This window comes from Parus major, chromosome 1 (genome assembly GCF_001522545.3).
Source record: "Parus major isolate Abel chromosome 1, Parus_major1.1, whole genome shotgun sequence".
NCBI lineage: Eukaryota > Metazoa > Chordata > Aves > Passeriformes > Paridae > Parus > Parus major.
In genome coordinates this window covers 11,693,274-11,700,353 of record NC_031768.1, presented here as the reverse complement: position 1 = coordinate 11,700,353, position 7,080 = coordinate 11,693,274, and the positions used below count along the sequence as shown (strand labels likewise).

The window sequence follows — 7,080 nt, the reverse complement described above, 5'->3', positions numbered from 1 at the left end:
TCTAGAACCCGATCTAGAACGCACCTAGAACCCGATCTAGAACCCGATCTAGGACGCACCTAGAACCCGATCTAGAATGCACCTAGAACGCACCTAGAACCCGATCTAGAACCCGCTCTAGAACGCACCTAGAACCTGATCTAGAACGCACCTAGAACCTCTAGAACCCGATCTAGAACGCACCTAGAACCCGATCTGGAACGCACCTAGAACCCGACCTAGAACATCTAGAACCCAGTCTAGAACCTCTAGAACCAGATCTAGAACGCACCTAGAACCTCTAGAACCCCAGTATTTTTTTGTCTGGATAGGACTTGTACAACCTAGATTCAGCCTTTCTTAGGAAAAGAATTCACATTTTCTTAGGAAAACTGTGTGTTTGCTTCAAAGTAATCAAAGTGATCTGACATTTTGAGAGCTCACAGACAATTCTCAAAACTAACAAAAATTCAGACCTTTTTCGCAGACCTGAACCCTTGGTAGACAGTTGTATTCTTATTTAACTAGATGAGATGTAAAAGATAGTATGAATATAAACAGAAGATACTTGGGACTGGTCAAATCAAAGACACAAAGCTTTAGTGCTGATACATGCATCCTCAAAAATGAATGCACATTTACACACATACAACATTAAAATATTGCCCATTAAGTTTTGTTTTCTCTTGTCTTTTCATCTCAATTATTTTTCACTTTTTGTGTATTTACTGGTGCTATAAGAAGCAAGAAACATACAGCTTTCCTGCAGCCATGCCTGCTGGGATAAGGTGTGAGCCAGTCTCCAGGAGGAGCCCAGGAGGTCCCAAGGTACATGAAATGTCAGTACAAACCATTATCAAGTTTCCAGCATGGCTCTTGTGTATCTCCCAGTCTAGCTCTTCTGGTAGTTGGCAGCATTCAAAGACTAAATGTGACTGTTGGGCTGATTCATCCATGACAAATCTTTTGCAGATTTGCCATTTCATTCCCTTTTGGTGTTCTTGTAGCTTAACTGAATTACAACTCCAATACTAATAATGCTGAAGAGAGAATGAGGTTTATTATACAGACACTTCTATTTTACTCCTCTAGGCATTGACATAATTTCTCTATTGAAGAGCATTTTTCTTTAAAATTCATATTTGCAAGATGTCTTCTCATTACTATGATTTGCAGTCTTATAGTTTTATTTCAAGGACAAATGCACACTTTTGTTCAGGCTAATTTTCCAGAGACAATGTGCTTCAAAGTGAGATTTATTCCTTCTCTTATACAATTAGTCTTACTTAACTAAGTTTCCATTTTAAGACCTATTTTCTTCCCTTCATATGAACGTTTAAGAGAAGTGAAAGATTATTGAATTGAATAACTGTAGCAGCTGGGCTAATCTGTTTTTAATCCTAGTAGCTGTTTTACTAGCAGAAAATATCCACTATATGGTCTGTGAGGTACTGAAGGAAAATAGTTGCTTTCATGGTGTGAGAATTCAGTTCAATGTACTTGTAGTGCCTTTCTCTCTTCTCTGTACAAAGTGATTAGATACCATCTTGACACTGTCTGGGAAATAGAAAAAGTCAAGAGTACAACTGGCCAGTTTCTAAGGTCTACTTCATACAATGCTGTGGAGCTTTCTCTGATGGATAATTACATTTTGGATAGAGGTTGGGGTGCTGACCTTGGCCCACAGAACCTGGTATGATTTAGGGCCTGGATTGGTGGCGCAATCACAGCTGAAATTATTTCCCCTTCTTAAGAAAGGGTAAGTTGGTGTCAAGTTATCTTTATTGTTAATCGTTACAGAGCAAGTTGGTGTGTTGATTATTATGGGGAATTAAACAGAGAGTGCAGTGGAACTGATAAAGGAGCCTGGTATCTTAGGCCTAATCAAACAGCAACCATGGGAGAGACAGACACAATAACTGTTCCCTGATGCAGAGGTGACCAGGAGTTATTTTGTGAAACTTTGTGATGATTACCAAGTAACTGATGTCATGAAGAATGTATAACCAATGGGAGATTGTTACCAAAAATAGAACCCTATATAAGTGCTTTACAAGTAAAACTTTATAGAAATGCCTTGTATACTCAATAAAATTGGCTTCTGATCTCGACTTGGATGTCCCTGTCTCTCAATCTCCAATAGATTATCACTCATCTGTTACGAGTTTTGAAATACAACAAAGATGGGCAAAAATACATTTATGCTGATTATGCTGATTGGGCAAAAGTACATTTATGCTGATTTGGAAAAAAAATACTGATTTTACTTCTGTGCTGTGTGTGACACTGTCCAGTCACTGAATATTCACACATGAGATGGTCTACTCATGTAGAAATAAGTGTCAAATTCAAAAATGGTCCAGTAAGAAAAAAGAATCCATATAAAGTTTTGCACCACAGGACACCTTGCTTTCTGTTGTCATAAATGCTGCTTTTTCTGGCATTCTCCACCTTCAAATACATAAGCAGAAGAACATGATATATTACATGATAAGGCTAAGCAAGTTACAAGTAGTGGTAGTCTAGAATTCTAGCAGATAGTATCACACTTCCCAAGTTAAAATACATTCATATCAAGTGTTTAGATTCCAATTTTCAATGCATTAAAAATATGATGGTGTTTCCATTACCCTGTAGTTCTTTAATATATAATAAAAATATTTCTTCTATCCAAGAGTTTCATAAGTAGGACTTAACCAAGATCAGGCATCAGAACATTGTGTTTGCTCTTAAAGGAGATTTCAATACATTGCCTTCAAAACATTGGTCTTTGAGTTTGTCAAGAGGAATAGCTAATTTATTATTAAATCCTTCTGTTTATCACAATAAAAAGAAAGCTTACCTCAGTCCTTCTGTAGATCTTTGAAATGTTTAAACTTGTAGATTCCATGGGAGTGAAGTAGTGTGTGAAACATTTCACACTTCTTAAAACTGCCCCTAGTGATACAGAGAAGCTGATTATAGTCAAGTCTGCTTTCCTTACATTCACTGTGCATTCATTTAACACTCAATATTTTACAATCTACCTGCACAGCACCACAAGTGCCAAGAATGTTGAATAGTTATGTTAGATTTGACAGAAACTTAACATTAACTTCAGCTATTACTCCTGATGCCTAAAATGAGCATCTGCTTGAATATGATCTGAACAGGAATTCAAGGGTGTGAATATTTGAACTTAGAGAAAATAGAGACATTATTATGAAATGAAGATGTGCATGTGTCAAACATCTGACATATCATACCACCAGCTGGGGAAAAAAAAAAAGAAATCTTGGTCTGTGTCTGAGGTATTTTGCTTCACATCAGTCAAACAGATACCAAAGCAAGCAACCTTTTATTTGGAGTCAGCAAAGTTCTGTGTGTGTCATCACTAAGATTTCCAGGCTCACTGAAGAGCTGATCAGCAGTCTAGCCAAGTCACTAAGAAGCCCTCTTGAATAGCTGGCACCAGACCAGAAGAGACACAGAATTTGGGGAGTTTTGAGTTGTTTTGGTTTTTTTTTCTAACCAGAAAAACAAAACAACAAAAAGACAAAATCTAAAAATCAGAATCCAGACTACTGCTTAAACTGCACTAATCCAGATTTTGTTCTTGCTTCAAGTCTGGAGATAACAAATCTACATGAGAGCTAGCTAAGATTTCCTTTTCTGCAGCTACTTATTTCAGGAACTAAATATTGTTTAAAACTTAAGAAAACTAAATTCAGAATTTTCAATATACCTGCATGAAAGAGTGAAGTATTCTGGTTTATATTAACTAAGATATTGTGCAAGAAGTGCTAAACTATTCCAGATGTGATACTTGATAGGAAAGGACACTTAGTATTCTTTTTAATTAATCCTTATAATATCTGAGTATCCTTGGTCAGTTGGTTTTGAACTTAAATGTAGAAATTAGCACACAGAGGTTTCACTTCAGAAAACACAAATTCAGCTTTTAATTTAGGTCACTTTATCTCTGCTTCCTTCCTGTGTACTCAGTCTCAGAAGACTGGAACATAATGTGACTCAGCTTGACTCTCCTGGCAGTATCTCATCAACAGAGGTTCAGTGTTAAGACATTTGCAGGTCAGAGCTGATGAGCGCTGGTGGGGCATGGCAAGCATTAGTGTGTCTATATCCTTAAAGTCAGAGTTATTAGTGCTTTGCTTTTTATTAGGATAAGCTCATTCTTTTTCCTATTTATCTGTTGTTCAAATAATTAATGCTTAGGACACTTCTATTTGCTTAATGGCCCTTTTTTTGACCTAATTCTAAGTATTTCTGCAAACATTAGCCCTTAGCCTGTGTTCCAGATTAGCATGTGAAAGACTTTCTGCAGCTTTCTGCTTTAACACTTTACCAGTCAAATGATTATTTCTGCTTTTAACCGGATTTTTACCCTCAAAGTGGGTCGGTGTCATCTTCCAGCCTAAACTGGTTATATGCAAGAATGCATGCACAAATGCAGGTGCATTTCCAAGCCTCTGACTTAACCTGTGGAGCAGAGAATTTGGATAATAAAATTGATTCTGGTAACTCTGAGAGCATGCTCTTCAGTAGCAGGGATATAAGCAAATATCCAGCATGTCACTTTTCACAGGCCTTCTCTTCACTTTTCTGACATTTGCCTAACGGAGTGATCAAGAGACAAGTGTCTCTTTGAGGGGAATAGTAGTAAAATGACATAAGTGAGAAGAGGAAAAAGAGACATCAGATAATACTTCAAATAGAAGCTGAAAAGCTACACAGACTCGAGCAGCACAAAGCTACATTAGTACATGGTCTCCCTACACTGAAAAAAAGAAAGCTTCAATAGAACAGTGACAGCATGAGGGAACAAAACAGAGTTTGCCCAGTAGAGATTTTATGATTTCTTTTTGGCTTGTTCTCAGGGACAGGAGAGAGCACTCTGCAGCTTTTCAAAACTTTTCATCATAAGAACATACTTTTTAAAAAATAATTAGTTAATTTTTTCATTCTGGAAGATAATGTCGACTACATTTGTATTTTTTTACATTTATTTTTTTTTCTGTTATCTTTTATTACTTTTTAAAAAACCTGATTGTAAAGTTGAAACTCATCTCGCCTAAGTGCACCAAAACTTCATCAATAAAAGCATGTTCATGCCAGCACATGTAAAATAATTCAATTTTTCTGAGTAAAGCTTTGAACATTACTTATATTTTCTTAATTTTAAAGTAATCAAGTTATAGTCGTTTGTCTTTTCCTTGGGATTGACCTACTAACTGATTTTTTATATTTCCTGTGTTTTTACATATTATCTCAAGATCTACCCAGTTACGTATTGCATATTACATGGCTTATCTGCGTGTTCCTTTACATCTGGGCAGCAGGGACACAATGTAAAGAATAATACATGGCCTAACCACCCTGCTGTAAGAATTCACCGAATTTCTGTAGAGTACCTGCGGGGTTCTAGCAGCAGAGTCAGCACAGTGAACCTACGCACCGAGAGCTGCTGCCCTGGGCTGGTACAGCGCTGCCTCTCTTCACTGACAATTTACTTTCCTACATCTCACTAGGTTCACACTATTACTCATCATTATCACTAGCATGTCACTGTTACTCTAAAAGCTATCCTTCCTATATTTATAAAGCAAATTATATTTTCTACGGGTCTTACTCTCGATTTAGTTATTCACCTTATAATTCTACATAATTAGTATCTCTGTGTTTGTAGAATGCTCTGTAAACTGTTCTCATTAAGCCTCTTGTTTTGAAACCAAAACGAGCTATGGTTGCCTCAAAATGTATTTGTTAGAGTGTGCTAATTAAAACAGTTGAAATGCAATGTTCTGAACTCATAGAATAATAGTTTGGGTTGGAAGGGACCTTTAAAGATCATCTGGTTCCAGTCCCCTGCCATGGGCAGGGGCACTTTTGCTGTCCCAGGTTGCACTAAGCCACATGCAGTCTGGTCTGGACTGCTGGCTCATGTTGAATTTCTTGTGGAGATCAGAAGAAACACACTGACAGAGAATCCCTGTGTAATATTTTAAGTTAATTTACTAAAAACATTAAATTGGAGGTGTATTTTGACAAACTCCCTTCTGCAGGTTGTGGATATATCCTTGTAACCACAGTGCTGCTAAAGGGTACTGCAAAAACTGCAGTACAAAATCAGCATCACAAAAAACATTTAGTTACAATGAGAAGGAAATTCTAAAACATACATGCAGCCTTACTTCATCTGCTTAGGTTTATTGTGTACTTTCTTCTATGTTCAATCAATTTTATTCCTGCAGAGAAATTAAGAGGTGAGAAAAGCGCAGGGAGAAGCTTCTTCATAATCACTCCTAAAGCTACTGTAACCTGAAATCAGGCTGGAAAAATGAATGATATCCCTAATCCTTGAGCTATCAACATAAATTAAAGAGTAGCTAGGGAGGAAAAGGTATTTTTTACATCCTTTCTTTCTTTTGTACTTAGGAGACTCGTTTTTAGAAATAGGTCCCCAAGGACTGTGTTTGCAAGAACATTAACTGTAGTTTTTAAGGATATTAGAACTTCTTAAATAGGCAAGGTATATCTCATTTCTTTTGAGCTCCAAATACTGCTTGCAGAAGTCTTTGGAAAAACTTTGTCTCAGTTTCTACAAGAACAGTTTGTAACTGGTATTTTTCTGAAAGACTTAATTTGGAGAAGATACTTCCCTGCCATTTTCTGCTTGCAAGGGCTTAAAACTTGTTGGTTTCAGAATATTTAAAATGCTGGCATAGAAACAGCTGAACTTTTAAGTGTTTCACTGGAACTTATTCCACACCCCTTATTGCCTGGAAGATGTTATTCAAGTTCAAATTAATTATACTTTAATGTTAAAATAGCTCCGACTCCTTCTCTACTTTCCCCCAAGCTGACTTAAAGATAATTTGCATATGAAGATGTTACAGACAATATAGTAAGATTCTCATCCTGGTAAGAGGTTGTATTTATTAATGGTTGTGTTAAATATGTTTAGTATATTCTCTTTGTGTTTTTTTTAATATATGTAATAGGTATATTGGTGTTTGGTTTTTCAGTGCTTTGTTCTTGTGCAGCTGCAGTGGAAGCCCATGATTTTCACACTGAATTTTAGCTTTTTAAACAAAAGTAAAG

General features: G+C 36.6%; 1 protein-coding gene and 1 long non-coding RNA gene across 2 annotated transcripts in view; one reads left to right on the top strand and one right to left on the bottom strand.

Annotated features, from left to right (window-relative positions):
• Positions 1–289, bottom strand: part of LOC117243932 — a 1,025-nt gene extending 736 nt beyond the window's left edge. The window contains exons 1-2 of the long non-coding RNA XR_004496050.1: positions 272–289; positions 9–206 (exon numbers count right to left, since the gene is read on the bottom strand). This is a non-coding gene — a long non-coding RNA (uncharacterized LOC117243932). The remainder of the gene's footprint in view (positions 1–8; positions 207–271) is intronic.
• Positions 1–7,080, top strand: part of IL1RAPL1 (interleukin 1 receptor accessory protein like 1) — a 678,633-nt gene that overhangs the window by 37,443 nt on the left and 634,110 nt on the right. The gene's annotated exons all lie outside the window — the stretch shown is intronic.